A 16865-nucleotide genomic window follows, 5' to 3' on the forward strand; every position below is an offset into this window, starting at 1 on the left:
TAAAGACATATTTTACCTGCTTGTTTAGGTATGAGAGACAACAGCAGTCTTGAGAGTGGGCCGAGGGGGTGCAGTTATTTTGGCAGGAGTCTGAAGTTAAAGTCTTCTTGCAGCTGTGGGGCTTTTCTGAATTCCCACTTGTGATGACCCCACACCCTAGTTTGCTGAGTTAATGTGGAATTCCAGGATAAAATCACATTTTTCTTGAACCTGAAGTGTACACACTGAACTTTTTAAAAAATGTTTTGTATTTCTCAGAATACAATTTAGCTGAACAAAAAGAATTTTTGCTTGATCAGGTAATTTATTTTTCATTTTTTTTATTTTATATTAATGAGAGATTATAGCTCAGCATTATTACTCGTCCCTAAGAGCTGAACTTTTTGAAGTGAACTTCCACTCTAAAAGGTATTTACGTTAAATCCAACTTTCTGATAGTAAGACAGTGCAGCATGTAGGCGATGGTGGATGTAGGCTGTAGTGTGATCACGTTAAGTGTAGGCTCTGGGTACGTCTTCTTAAATGTAGGCCACAGGGCAGCCACATTGGTGACAAGCAACAAGGAGGCCTTGTTGGAGGAAGACCATTTATGAAGACAAGCACTCTCTTATGAGCAGAATGGTTGCTGGGGAATTCTGGGCTAGGATGACATCAAAGTCATAGGCAACACATGCAGTGGCTTAACAGGCTGGTGACAAACCCAGATGACGTTAGAGAGAACCTATGACTCTCCAAAGGGTCCTATTACTATTAGTGGTGTGACTCAAACCACACACCTCTACCTGTTACCTCACACACATAAACACACACACACTCACTCAAATACCCACCTTCACCCACCAATACATAATCAGCACCAATGCTATTATTACAATGAAGGAAATTGACAACGATTTTGCCTTGAAAGACATAACTTTATTGACAAACTCAGACCTAACTACACACTACTCAACCTGAATCTTATACCCTCACACATACACATATAAAGCCTGTCTTTTACGTTATTATTAATACAGAAGGAAAAGGATCTCAACATGCATGGAAAAACATAATATATTGACAAATCCCAAGTGTATGTAATATTTAAAGGCATCTTGTTAAGTTTAAGAGTCTACATCTTCAGCACTAAATAAATGTCCTTACTTAACTTGAAGTAAAATTGAAGCACATATAAAGCAAAAGAAGCTAAACTACAATCATAATATATCCACATAAATAGTTGTATAAAGTTATTAGCTTTATAAAGGGTGTTCATCACATTTGAAATAACATTCTAAATAAAACAGGAATCAGAGTGATATTTAGAAGTTAACCAATTAAAAATAAAAAGCTAAAAACATACTGCAAACAAGGATTCAAATGAACAGTGAACCTGCACTAAACCAACTGCTTTTATTTTATATAATTTTATTTCAAATGCTTTTTCAGTTTGGATGAAGGCAGTCAGCAAGCAATCCATCTCTACAGGCAAGATGAGCATTTTCAAACTCGACTTGATGTTATTTTGGAGAAATTATGTGGATAGGACTGGTGAGCTTTCTTGGACTGAATGGGCTGTTCTTGTCCAAACCCTTCTGATGTTCTCACAAAACACTCATTGACAGCAACATCCTTAATTATTTGATGTCTCCTACTAAAGAATGGCAAATCTACATTTCTATCACCACACACACAGGGTTCTTGGACCAAACAGTACTCCTCTGACTGTACGAGATTTGCTTTGTCCATTGACACATCAGACCTCCTGTGATAGACCTACGTCTTAAACAACAAATGTATGCTCAGAAAATTAAGTATCACATTCTGCCTTTGGTGTTTAATGGAGAAATATTTTCACAGTAAATGATACAAGCCATTTAGCGAAGCAGTGAAGCAGGATGAAAGTCTGGGTTCCTCTGACAAAGACAGAAAAGTAGCGGAGCGACATGACAGCACAGCCTGAGCCAAACCTAACACCATAGCTTCCGTATAGAAATCTGAGTTAACACCATTTATAAAAGTGGTTCTGAAGTCAGCGTTCCAACTTTTCTATCAAATGCCCAAGAAATATTTTATTATTAACCTGGTAGGGGTTTACATCTAGAAATGTAAAAAAAGTCCCAAACTGCTGACTCTTCTTGATGCTCGTCTATTGGTATAAGCTCCAGGTGGAAAACTGTGATATGGTAGGATTCGGAATGAGTAGAAGGCTGTGGTGGCCTTGATGGGTTCATAGCATTAAATGCAAGGTCACCATCTCTCATGTGATATCTACTACACTTCTGGGTGGGACAGAGAGCTTTGTAAGCCCATTCAGGAGACAGGATGGCCGACAGCTGCTTACCAAACTGTAGTGAGCCCTCAGTCTTGAACCTTAATGATCACTCATTATTATTTGAGATGCACCACAGTCTAACACGTAAACATCCTATTGTTTCCGTGAAATGTACCCTTATCAAATTTCCAACTGTGTCCATGTGTGAACTCAAATTTAAAGTAAAAGACTGCTTTCGCTATAGTAATTCCTATCATGATTTTAAACACTTCAATCATGTCATCATTTAATCTTGCAAGAAACAACATTAGAGTCTAAACGTTTCCAAAATGCCAGAGAATTTGTTCTTCCTTACTTTGTAAGGTATGCTCTGTTGTTTTGTAATTTGTGTGACTGAAGCTATTTGTAACAGCAGAGCTGTGAATTACTGTCTTCTTCTTTTCTTCTTCTTTTTTTAGCTGCTCCCTTTATGGGTCGCCAAAGCGGATCATCTTTTTCCATATCTTCCTGTTCTCTTCATCTTGTTCTGTTACTCTGATCACCTGCATGTCCTCTTTCACCACATCCATAAACCTTCTCTTAGGCCTTCCTCTTTTCCTCTTCCCCTCTTCCCTGGCAGCTCTATCCTTAGCAGCCTTCTCCCCATATATTCAGCATCTCTCCTCTGCACATGTCCAAACCAATGCAATCTCAACTCTCTGACTATGTCTCCCTACCGTCCAACTTGATCTGACCCTCTAATGTACTTATTTCTACTCCTATTCATCCTCGTCACACCCAATGTAAATCTTAACATCTTTAACTCTGCCACCTCCAACTCTGTCTCCTGCTTTCTGGTCAGTGCCACCATCTCCAACCCATATAACATAGCTGGTCTCACTACCATCCTGTAGACCTTCCCTTTCACTCTTGTTGATACCCGTCTGTCACCAATCACTCCTGACACTCTTCTCTACCCACTCCACCCTGCCTGCACTCTCTTCTTCACTTCTCTTCCACAATCCCCATTACTCTGTACTGTTGATCCCAAATATTTAAACTGATCCATCTTCGCCAACTCTACTCCTTGCATCTTCACCATTCCACTGACCTCCCTCTCATTTACACACATGTATAGTAGACTCCCGCGTAGTCGTAGTTAAGGGTTTGCGGACTCAGTCATTCGAGGATTTATTCTTAAAACCTAACTATTAATTGTTAGCGGAAAGTGCAAATATCCTCCACAATTTTTTATGATTTTTTTCGTGGAAATAATGTGCTGTAGAGAGAACAGGAAGCAACCGCTGAGGGAAACACGGACTGGGATGGTGAAAGTAGCCAATCCAAGAGCGTTATTCACTTCTCCTTGCTGATGATTGACTGCTGCTTTCTGACACATCTCCAGCTGAGTGTCCTTGTGTTTTCCATCTTGTTATTGTTTTGTTATTCTTAAACACACACAATGTTGTTGAATCGCCCTGCACAATTCGAAGGCTTCTGGAACTGAGCCTGAGCACCAGAAGAAGCTTAAAACACTCCAGGAGAAGGATGAACTACTGAATTTGCTCCAGGAACTAAAAAGTTATGCTGCAGTAGCACACCACTATGGCATTAATGAAAGCACTTTATGCTACATAAAGAAGAACAAAGCAGCGATCTTGAGTACCGTATCTGTAAGTTTCTGTGATAGTGCAAAAAAGGTAACAACCGTAAGGAATAAAAATATCGTCAGGATGGAATCTGCATTGGCACTGTGGATCACCGACTGCAGGAAGAACATCCCCTTGGATGGTAACATCATCCGTGAGAAAGCACGGAAATTGTACCAGCAGTTCGCTACAGGAGACAATGTAGCAACTTCCTATCACAATGTTCCTGAAACCTATAAAGAAAAGCCTGCATGAAACCCCACCAGAAGAAGACCCATACAAATATATGACTCCTCGTGAATCGCCTGAAGAAGAGGCACCACCTGAGGATCCTGTGCATTGTACTGCACAGCTACTTCATCATCAATATCATTCATCATTGGTGAGTACCCGTATATTTTACTGTATTTTAATTAAATGAAATTATTACGTATTTACTCTACTTATAACAAAGAAAACTACAGCGCATACCAAAGAAAACACACTTGCATGAATTACAGTACGTATAGCGGTAACATCTGTATTTTACATTCTAGCACTGCGGGAGACATAACAGTACTGTACTGTACAGTATACGGGTTTAGCTTTACATTCTGTTTTAGGTAATGTATTAAGGTCATTTTTTAGGTAATATATTAATGTATTAAGCTGAGTTTGCAAGGAAATTAAAGTGCTTTGGGGGCATACTGTATTTAGGGTTGAAACTATAAAAAAGGCATTTAAAAGGCATTTTTTAACCACATCCAAAAGTTGCGGTTTTTCATAATTCGCGGGTGCTCTAGGAACATAACCCCAGCAAATTTTGGGGGTGTACTGTATTCTGAATTTTTCTTACTGACCTTCATTCCTCTCCTCTCCAGAGCATATCTCCACCTCTCCAAGGTCTCCTCAACCTGCTGCCTACTATCCCTACAGACAATGTCATCAGCAAACATCAAAGTCCACGGGGACTCTTGTCTAATCTCGTCTGTGAACCTGTCCATCACCATTGTAAATAAGAAAGGGCTCAGAGCCGATTCCTGATGTAATCCCACCTCCAACCTGAATACATCTGTCACTCCTACTGCAGACCTCACCACTATCACACTTCCCTCGTGCATATCCTGTACAACTCTTACATACTTCTCTGCCACTCCCGATTTCCTCATACAATACCACGACTCCTCTCGAGACACCCTGTCATATGCTTTCTCCAGGTCCACAACGAAGCAGTGCAACTCCTTCTGGCCTTCTCTATACTTCTCCATCAACACCCTCAGAGCAAACATTGCATCTGTGGTGCTCTTTCTTGGCATGAAACCATATTGCTGCTCATTAATCATCACCTCCCTTCTTAATCGAGCTTCCACTACTCTTTCCCATAATTTCATGCTGTGGCTCATAATTTTATCCCCCTGTAGTTACTACAGTCCCGCACATCCCCCCTTTTCTTAAATTATCGGCACGAGTACACTTCTCCACTCCCCAGAAATCCTCTTACTTTCCAAGATTCCATTAAAGAATCTGGTTAAAAACTCCACTGCTATCTCTCCTTAACACCTCCATTCTTCTACAGGTATGTCATCATACCTTCTTGCTGTCACCCTTACTACATCTGCTGTAGATGCCCAACTGTCTGATAACTCTTCACTACCACCCAGTGCCTGTCTCACCTTCTCCATAAACTCAACCTTGCAGTCTTCATTTTTCAACCTCCACCATTTGACCCTTGGCTCTGCCCTCACTCTCTTTCTCTTCTTGATCTCCAACATCATCCTACAGACTACCATCCTATGCTGCTTCACCACCCCTTTCCCTGCAACCACTTTGCAGTCTTCAATCTCCTTCAGATTGGCTCTTCTGTATAGGATGTAATCTACCCGTGTGCATCTTCCTCCACTCTTGTACGTCACCCTATGTTCCTCCCTCTTCTTAAAATACGTATTTAGCACAGTTCTGCCCATCCTTTTTGCAAAATCCACTATCCTCTGACCTTCTTCATTCCTCTCCTTGACACCATACCTACCCATCACCTCCTCGTCTTCTCTGTTCCCTTCACCAACATGTCCATTAAAATCCTCTCCAACCACCTCTTTCTGTCCCTTGGATACACTGTTCATCACTTCATCCAACTCACTCCAAAAATCTTCTTTCTCATCCATTGCACACCCAACTTGCAGTGCATATGCACTAACAACATTCATCATCATGCCTTCAATTTCCAACGTATTTAATCATTACTCTGTCTGATACTCTTTTCACCTCCAAAACACTCTTGATATACTGTTCCTTCAGAGTAACTCCTACCCCATTTCTCCACCCATCCACACCATGATAGAACAATTTGAATCCACCTCAGATCCACCTGGCCTTATTCCCTTTCCATTTAGACTCTTACATGCACAAAATATCAGCCTTCCTTCTCTCCATCATATCTGCTAACTCTCTCCCCTTACCAGTCATACTGCCAACATTCAAAGTTCCTACTCTCAGTTCCACTCTCTTTACCTTCCTCCTCTCCTCCTGCCTCCGAACATGTCTTCCCACTCTTCTTATTCTTCTTCTTCTTCGGCCAACAGTAGCCAGCACCCTGTTGGCTAACAGTACTGGTGGTGGTCGTTGTTAACCTGGGGCTCGACCGATCCGGTATGGAAAATTGTTTTGTTGTCCGCATATTGATTTGGCAAAATTTTACACTGGATGCCCTTCCTGACGTAACTCGACCGGCACGAAGAAAAACACTAGTTTGTACATCCCCAGTGGCTGGGTTAGAGCTGTGCATTACTGTATGATAGATAAATTAGATTAGATTAGGTAAACTTTATGCTTCTGGCTGGCCAGGCTGTTTGCAAACATCCACCATATCCTCTCAGTTATGAGAAGCAGATCATAGATATGTTATACAGTACCCACCAAATAAGCCAAACAGTACACAACACATGTTTCACCCTAATTGGAGCTCATGAGGTGTATGCACCTTTGCTTCATCCTGTCAAGTAAGTGAACCAGCCACCATGGCACAACATCAGAGGCTTCTTCTCAGGCATTGATTTCTGAGGTTCGATCGCCGTAGAGAGAAGCAAAGGTTCATTCTTTTCGCTGTTGCTGGCTGATGTGAGTTCTATGAGACCCTTTGTGAGCCCACAATGCCGACATGAGGGTGACGTGTTTATCGAGGGTTACTTGTCTGCTGCCGAGGCATCCACACTGCGTAATGCATCGGATTGTGTCTGTTACTAAACTGAAGAAGGGAACTAAAGTGAGATGACTGATAACACCACAAATTATTTGGTGTGTCTGTGTGTATTGCTGTGGTAGCTCATATTTGAATAAATACCTTGATTGTTTTTGTTTTCAGCAGAAAAATAAAGCTGGTTTTCCCGAAGCCTCTACACTCAGCCTCTTCTTTTGGGTTTAAGATATTAAGTCATGCATTAGTATATATATGTCTGCCACAAACAAGAGTCTTTATTGTGAAATGCTTCCCTCAAGTGGTTCTTACCATACTGAGCACAAGTACAGTCCCAAAGCACAATACAGCACTTTGTCTAATTTCTTCCTCTGTCTCTCAGCCTCCTCTGCTCCTCCTAGCAAGCTTTTTCCTTCTTCCTCCTGGCTCTGGCTCTCTAAATGAGGCGAGGCTGCTCCTTTTATTTAGAAACTTAGGAGTACTTCCAGTGTTCCGTAAGCGAGGTCCAAAAGTACTTCCGGGTAACGCTGGAGTAGGGCTCCCCAGTTCCCACAGCACTCCCTGGTGGCACCCCTGGATTGCTAATCCTTTTTCCTGAAAATGTTCCAATATCGGCCCATTGAAGCAGCCAAGGTGAGCCAGCCATTGTTTCTCACACTGCAGTTACAATTGATCTAATGGAACACAATCACACCTGCACAGCAGTGACTGGGGAGACAGAGACCTTGTACAGAAAGTGCTGATAAGACAGTGATGCCAACAGAATTTTTAATATAACTGGTGTGGATAATTTTTGGCTCCCCTTATATATATGATGGTTCCCAAAGTTGGATGGCCGACTGAGATTAATAACTACAGACTTGTAGCCCTCACATCACATATCGTGAAGGCACTGGAGCAGCTGCTTCTGCATCGCCTCAGGCCACAAGTCCAGCATACATTAGATCACCTACAGTTTGCATACCAGAAGCACTTTGGTGTTGTGGGTGCAGTCCTCTATATGTTACACCAGACCTACTCCTTTTTGGATAAACCAGGGAGTTATGTGATCATTATGCTTTTTGACTTTTCAATTTCATTAATAATAACAATTCTTTACATTTATATAGCACTTTGCTCACTACTCAAAGCACTCGCAACACCATTCAACCCTCCATTCTTAAAGATAAACTGGAGAGGATGGGAGTAGATTCCAACTTCACCTCCTGGATTCATAACTACCATTCTTCTTAACATTATAGACATCAGATTTTAAATCTAAGTTGGACTTTTGCCACATTCTGAAGTACTCTGATGATACAGCTATTGTGGTGTGTATAAGGAATGGGCAGTAAGGAGAATATAGGAATCAGATGGAAGCTTTCAGTGACTGGAGGAATAAGATCTGCCTGGTTCTGAACACAACAAAGACCAAGGATGTGATTATAGATTTCTGCAGATCTAAGCTCCACTTCAGCCGGTTCACATCTGAGGGGAGGACATTAAGGTGGGGCAGACTTATAAATATCTAGGTGTCCACCTTGATGACAGACTGGACTGGTCTGTGGATGCAGATATCCTCTACAGGATGGGGCAGAGCAGGCTCTTTTTCCTCAGAAGACTCGGATCATTTGACATATGTAGCAAAACGCTGTCCTCTTGTCTGCTTCTCTTTGTTGCAGAGGCAGTATAACAAATAAGAACACTAAGAGGCTGGGCAAGCTGGTGAAGAAGGCTGGGTCGGTGCAGGGCAGGGCTGTGGATTCACTAGGAATTGGGACAGAAAGGTGTATGGGGAAGAAGGTACGAGTACAGGTGATCCTTGACATTAGCATTCATCCTGTCCTAAACATCATGGTAGGTCAGAGAAGTAAATGTAGCAGTCATCTTCTCTCATTGTACTGTAGAACAGAATGCTTTAGAAGATCATTTGTTCCTGCTGCCCTGAGATTTTATAACGCTATTGTTAATACAAGTGATTTATGACCTGGTCACCACTCTACCTTCCAACACTATAACAATGGACCCATTTGTACTTTTTACTATTTAATTATTTATGTTTGTTCTTCTTGCTTTTATCTATCTATCTATCTATCTATCTATCTATCTATCTATCTATCTATCTATCTATCTATCTATCTATCTATCTATCTATCTATCTATCTATCTATCTATCCAACCAACCAACCAACCAACTAATGGCCTCAACACCAACCCCTGACTTCACCACTTTTAATATCAGCTAATTAAAAAAAAAAACTTCCCTTAACCTAAAACCCCTTGCTTCTTGTGTTTGAGCCACTTCTGTACCCATCTACTCTGAAATATTATTTTTTGCGGTTAATCACTACCCTTTCATGTGGTACCTATTAAAACTAACTGAAAATCAAAATAAATAATATCATATGCACCTCTCCAATCATATTTTTTTATTGCTTCGTCTCAGAATTCCAGTGCATTAGTGATGGATGACACACCTAATCATGACATGTGCTGCTGGATCTTTTACTTGCTTCAATTAATTTACCCATGATGCATCTTAAGCTTACTGGATTATAGTTACTTGGATTTGCCCAATTAACCATTTTAGACAACAGAAAAATGTTTTTTTTTTGCTCCCCTTTACTATTCCTGATTTACTTCACCTCCTCCTTGACTGTTCTTTTACTATTAACATACTAAAAGAATCTCTTTAGGTCATCTTTAACCTTTTCTCAATAGTTCTCTCCAACTGTCTTTTAGCTTTCCTATTATTCCTTCTAACTGTTGATATCATATGTTACCTCTGATTAGTTATTAGTCTCATATGCCCTATTTATCCCTTTTTCTTTTTTTTTAACTTCTTTTTTTAGGTCAATTTTAATCCATTACAGTGTTGCTTTCTTATATTATGGCCACTAGATCCTGATTATTACTAAATACTAAATCCTCTGTATTCAAATTCACATATCCTCACTGAGCTGTAACTCAACATCTAATTAAGGAAGCCTTCCATTTGTATTCTGTTTGACATACATGGTGACTGCCCTACTTTTTCCATTTCTCCTGCTCTTCCTAAATAATGTGTTCCTCCTTGAACTGCCACCTTATCGTGGTGGAGGGGTTTGTGTGTCCCAACGATCCTAGGAGCTCTGTTGTCCGGGGCTTTATGCCCCTGTTTTGGTCACCCAAGGCAAACTGGTCCTAGGTGAGGAATGAGACAAAGAGCGGTTCAATAGACCTCCTATGACGAAGAAAAAATTTGGACGCCGTTTTCCTTCACCTGGACGCAGGTCACCGGGGCCCCCTGTGGAGCCAGGCCTGGAGGTGGGGCTTGATGGCGAGCGCCTGGTGGTCAGGCCTGCACCCATGGGGCTCGGCCGGGCACAACCCAAAGAAGCAAAGTGGGTCCCCCTTCTCATGGGCTCACAACATATGGGAGGGGCCAAGGAGGTTGGGTGCAGTGTGAGTTGGATGATAGCTGAAGGCAGGGACCTTGGTGGTCCGATCCTCGGCTACAGAAGCTGGCTCTTGGGATGTGGAATGTCACCTCTCTGAAGGGAAAGGAGCCTGAGCTAGTGAGTGAGGTTGAAAGGTACTGCCTAGATATAGTCGGGCTCACCTCAATGCACAGCTTGGACTCTGGAAACAATCTCCTTGAGCGGGGCTGGACTCTCTACCACTCTGGAGTTGTTACCGGTGAGAGGCGCCGAACGGGTTTGGGCATACTTATTGCCCCCCAACTTGGAGCTTGTACATTGGGGTTTACCCCGGTGGACGAGAGGGTAGCCTCCCTCCGCCTTCGGGTGGGGGTACTGGTCCTGACTGTTGTTTGTGTGTATGCGCCAAACAGCAGTTTGGAGTACCCACCCTTTTTGGAGTCCCTGGAGGGGGTGCTAGAGGGCATACCTTCTGGGGACACTCTCGTACTGCTGGGAGACTTCAATGCTCACGTGCGCAATGACAGTGAGGCCTGGAAGGGTGTGATTGGGAGGAATGGCCCCCCCAATCTGAACCCGAGCGGTGTTTTGTTATTGGACTTCTGTGCTTGTCACGGATTGTCCATAACGAACACCATGTTCAAGCATAAGGGTGTTCATATGTGCACTTGGCACCAGGACACCCTAGGCCTCAGGTCGATGATCGACTTTGTAGTCGTGTTGTCGGACTAGTGGCCATATGTCTTGGACACTCGGGTGAAAAGAGGGGTGGAGCTGTAAACTGATCACCACCTGTTGGTGAGTTGGCTTCAATGGTGGGGGAGGATGCCTGTTAGGCCTGGTAGACCCAAACGTGTTGTGAGGGTCTGCTTGGAACATCTGACAAAGTCCTCTGTCAGAAGTAGCTTCAACTCTCACCTCCGGCAGAATTTCGACCACGTCCTGAGGGAGGTGGGGGATATTGGGTCCGAATGGGCCATTTTCCATGCCTCTATAGTTGAGGCGGCTGACCAGATATGTGGCCGTAAGGTGGTCGCTACCTGTCATGGCGGCAATGCCCGAACTCGTTGGTGGACACCGGCGGTGAGGGATGCCGTCAAGCTGAAGAAGGAGTCCTACTGGAACCTTTTATCCTGTGGGACTCTGGAGGCAGCTAATAGGTACCGACAGGCCAAGCAGAATGCGGCTTCGGTGGTTGCTGAGGCAAAAACTCGGGCATGGGAGGAGTTTATGGAGGCCATGGAGAACGACTTTCGGATGGCTTTGAGGAGATTCTGGTCCACCATTCGGCGTCTCAGGAGGGGGAAGCAGTGCAGTGTCAACACTGTATATGGTGGGGATGGTGCGTTGCTGACCTCGACTCGGGACGTTGTGGATTGGTGGGGGGAGTACTTCGAAGACCTCCTCAATCCCACCTGGGGACTCGGAGGTGGGCTCCCCCATCTCTGGGGCTGAGGTCACCGAGGTGGTCAAAAAACTCCTTGGTAGCAGGGCCCCAGGGGTGGATGAGATACGCCCGGAGTTCCTCAAGGCTCTGGATGTTGTAGAACTGTCTTGGTTGACACGTCTCTGCAACATCACATGGACATCGGGGACAGTGCCTCTGGATTGGCAGACCGGGGTAGTGGTTTGAAAAGTGGGACCTGAGGGTATGTTCCAACTACACAGGGATCACACTCCTCAGCCTCCCTGGAAAAGTCTATTCGGGGTTCCTGGAGAGGAGGGTCCATCGGAGAGTCACACCTCGAATTCAGGAGGTTTTCATCCTGGTTGCGGAACAGTGGACCAGCTCTACACCCTTAGCAGGGTCCTGGAGGGTGCATGGGAGTTTGCCCAACCAGTCTACATGTGCTTTGTGGAATTGGAAAAGGCATTTGACCATGTCCCTTGGGGAATCCTGTTGGGGGTGCTCCGAGAGTATGGGGTATCGGACCCCTGAAAAGAGCTGTTTGGTCCCTACACAACCAGTGTCAGAGCTTGGTCCGAATTGCCGGCAGTAAGTCGAGCCCGTTTCCAGTGAGAGTTGGACTCCGCCAGGGCTGCACTTTGTCACCGATTCTGTTCATAACTTTTATGGACAGAATTTCGAGGCGCAGCCAGGGTGTTGAGCATGACTTCTGTGTAGGTGTAAGTGATATCGAACTGGAAGGGAATGTGTGAAAAACTGGCTCCTATGAAGAAGGAATCTTCTGTTGATAGTCCTCTCTGACACATCCACATCTGCCCTCCTGAAGATTGCTGCTGATCTGTTGGACAGGCATTTGGGGCCTTTTCTTTACCATAACAAGGATTCTTCTGTCATCAGCTGTGGAGGTCTTCCTTGGCCTACCAGTCCCTTTGTGATTACTGAGCTGACCAGTGCATTCTTTCTTTTTCATGATATTCCAGACAGTTGATTTAGGTAATCCTAAGGTTTTGCTAATGTCTTGAATGGTTTTATTTTTGTTTATCAGCCTCATAATGGCTTTTTAACTAAGCCACAGGGGGTGCACAAACCAGTGTGTTTCTTTAGGCCTGTCCCAAGCCCGGATAACTGGGGAAGGTTACGTCAGGAAGGGCATTCTGTGTTTTGCCAGATCAATATGTGGACGGCAAGACAGATTTCCATACTGGATCGGTCGAGTCCCGGGTTAACAATGACCTCCACCAGTATGGTTAGCCAACAGGGTGCTGGCAGAAATTGGGCTACTTTTGGGAGAAAGTTAGCCGATGTAAAGGAGAGAAGGAAGGCTGATATATTTTGCATGCAAGAGACTAAATGGTAGGGGAGTAAGGCCAGGTTGATCAGAGGTGGATTCAAATTGTTCTATCATGGTGTGAATGGGAGGAGAAATGGGATAGAGGTTAATCTGATGGAATACACAAGAAAACAGAAGAGTGTTTTGGAAATGAATAGAGTGTCAGACAGAGTAATGATTATGAAGCTGCTAATTGGAGGTGTGATGATGAACATTGTTAGTACATATGTCCCGCAAGTTGGGTGTGTGATGGATAAGAAGATTTGTGGAATGAGTTGGATGAAGTGGTGTAGAGTGTACCCAAGGGACAGAAAGTGATGACTGGAGTGGATTTCAATGGACATGTTTGTGAAGGGAACAGAGGAGACGAGGAGGTGATGGATAGGTATGGTGTCAGGGAGAGAAATGAAGAAGGTCAGATGATAGTGGATTTTGTGAAAAGGATGAACATGGCTGTGGTGAATATGTATTTTAAGAAGAGGGAGGAACATAGGGTCACATACAAGAAGGAAAGAAGATGCACACGGGTAGATTACATCCTATGTGGGAGGGTCAATCTCAAGGAGATTGAAGACTGCAAAGTGGTTGCAGGGGAAAGTGTAGTTAGACAGCATAGGATGATAGTTTGTAGGATCACATTGGAGACCAAGAAGAAGAAGAAGAGAGTGATGGCAGAGCCAAGGATCAAATGGTGGAATTTGAAAAAGGAAGACTGCAAGGTTGAGTTTATGGAGGAGGTGAGACAGGCACTGGGTGGGAGTGAAGAATTACCAGACAGCTGGGGAGCTACAGAAGAAGTAATAAGAGTGACAGCAAGTGTGACATCAGGACTGAGGAAGGAGGAAAAGGAAACCTGGTGATTGAATGGGGAAAATACAGGAGAGTATACAGATGAAGAGGATGGCGTAGAAGTAGTGGGATAGTAAGAGAGATGTAGAAAGTAGACAAGAGTACATAGAGATTAGGTGCTAGGTAAAGGGGGAGGTGGCGAAGGCTAACGAAAAGGTGTATGATGAGTTGTATGACAGGTTGGACACTAAGGAGGGAGAAAAGGACCTGTACCATTTGGCTTGATGTTGGGAAAGATGTGCAGCAGGTTAGGGTGATAAAGGATAAAAATAGAAAGGTACTCACAAGTGAGGAGAGTGTTTTGAGCAGACGGAAAGAGTACTTTGAGAGAGAATGTTGGATGATGTGGAGATTGTGAATCAGGAAATGCAATGAATTAGCAAGGAGGAAGTAAGAACAGCCATGAAGAGGATGAAAAATGGAAAGGCCATTGATCCAGATTACATATCTGTGGAAACATGGAGGTGTTTAGGAGAGATGGCAGTGGCGTTTTTAACCAGATTTTTAATGGAATTTTGGAAATTTTGAGGAGAGGAGAAGAAGTGTACTGGTACTGATTTTTAAGAATAAGGGGGATGTGCAGAGCTGTAGTAGCTACAGGGGAATAAAATTGATGAGCCACAGTATGAAGTTACACGAAATAGTAGTGAAAGCATGGTTAAGAAGGGAGGTGATGATTAGCAAGCAGCAGTATGGTTTCATGCCAGGAAAGAGCACCATAAATGTGATTTTTGCACTAAGGGTGTTAATGGAGAAGTACAGAGAAGGCCAGAAGGAGTTGCATTGTGTCTTTGTTGACCTGGAGAAAGCATATGACAAGGTTTCTTGACAGGGGTTGTGTTATTGTATGAGAAAGTTGGGAGTGGCAGAGAAGTACATAAGAATTGTACAGGATATGTACGAGGGATGTGTGAAAGTGATGAGGTCTGCGGTAGGAGTGACAGATGCATTCAACGTGGAGGTGGGATTACATCAGGGATCAGCTGTTTGCTCTTTCTTATTTGCAATGGTGATGGACAGGTTGCCAGACGAGATTAGACAGGAGTCCCCGTGGACTATGATGTTTGCTGATGACATTGTGATCTGTAGCAAAAGTTGGGAGCAGGTTGAGGAGACCCTGGAGAGGTGGAGATATGCTCTAGAGATGAAAAGAATGAAGGTCTGTAGGAACAAGACAGAATACATGTGTGTATGAGTATAAATACTTGGGATCAACAGTACAGAGTAATGGGAATTGTGGAAGAGAGGTGAAAAAGAGAGTGCAGGCCGGGTGGAGTGGGTGGAGAAGAGTGTCAGGAGTAATTAGTAACCGACGGATATCAGCAAGAGTGAAAGGGAAGGTCTACAGGATGGTAGTGAGACCAGCTATGAGTTGGAGACGGTGGCACTGACCAGAAAGTATGAGTCAGAGCTGGAGGTGGCATAGAGAAAGATGCTAAGATTTACATTAGATGTGACGAGGATGGACAGGATTAGAAATGAGAACATTAGAGGGTCAGATCAAATTGGATGGTTTGGAGACCATGTCAGAGAGCTGAGATTGTGTTGGTTTAGCCATGTGCAGAGGAGAGATGCTGAGTATATTGGGAAAAGGAGGCTAAGGATAGAGCTGCCAGGTGGAAGGAAAATTGGAATGCCTAAGGGAATGTTTATGGATGTGATGAGAGAGGACATGCAGGTGATGGATGTTACTTAGCAAGATGGAGAGGACAGGAAGATATGCAACAAAATGATCTGCTGTGGCAACCCCTAACAGACCAGCTGAAAGAACAAGAATGACTTCTTTGACTTTTATTAGCACAGCTGTTGTCCTCATGTTGAACAATGGCAACTAAAGAATCCAAAGGGTATGAGCAGGCTAAGGTATGAAGCAATGATACACACCTGAGGAATCACAAACACCTGTGATGCCAATTGTTCCAAAAGTTATGGTGCCTTGAAATAGGGAGAAAGTTTAGAAAAAATGTGTGACCAAAATGTATGCAAATTCCCATAAATGAAGGTCTGCAGTGTGCACTTCAATACATAATAATAATAATAATAATACATTTAATTTAAACAGCACCTTTCTCATGCTCACATTAATCATTTTGAATTGTTTGATTTGTCATTTAAACTGTGGAGCAGAGGATGAAATCAACGAGAAATGTGTCTTTTTCCAATACTTCATGGAGGGCACTGTAGTTATAAAGTAGCCCAGATACACTTGTGGTGGCTCAACAGTTTTATGAACAGAAGAGACCAACTCAAGTGATGTCTGAATTGCATTCATATCCTGTTACTAACGTGGGAGAGTCAGAGAAAAACTTTGGTTTGTGTTTACGATAGGAGGGTTTAGCTCCTTGGAAATATGTTCTTTTATATTGCGGCATTTTAATGAACCTGTATATAAATAATTATAAATAATAACGGCGATATCCCTCTCTTAAGCGATAGGCAGAGACAAACTCACAGAAAAGAAAGGATACACTTAGCTTTGTTTAATATTGGCTTACGCTGCATAGCAGACGGGAGAAACAGGCAATTTTCAGTCCAAGAGTGGGGTTTGCCCAGCGTATAGAAATTGCATTCATCATCACAGCGTTGGAGGATTTTTGGACCAATCCGTCTTCCATCCAAATGGTTTCTCAACGTTGGCAATGCTCCAGGCTTCTTTTTATACTGCTTTCTACACGTGCAGGCGCCAAGTACAATTCCAAACAAGGACAGACAATGTTGTGCTGACATCAAACAGTAGGTTCAAATAACACTCAGTTTTCTCCAGTGTTGACAACACAGTCCTCCAGCTGTCCCTGTCTGTCTTATGCTTTGCTTGGCCCAACAATTCTG

At 43.3% G+C, this 16865-nt stretch overlaps 1 protein-coding gene across 1 annotated transcript in view; it reads left to right on the plus strand.

Moving 5' to 3' along the window:
• The window catches only part of LOC120533501 (stonustoxin subunit alpha-like), a 139463-nt gene that overhangs the window by 26992 nt on the left and 95606 nt on the right, over positions 1–16865 (plus strand). The gene's annotated exons all lie outside the window — the stretch shown is intronic.

This window comes from Polypterus senegalus, chromosome 8 (assembly GCF_016835505.1).
Source record: "Polypterus senegalus isolate Bchr_013 chromosome 8, ASM1683550v1, whole genome shotgun sequence".
NCBI lineage: Eukaryota > Metazoa > Chordata > Cladistia > Polypteriformes > Polypteridae > Polypterus > Polypterus senegalus.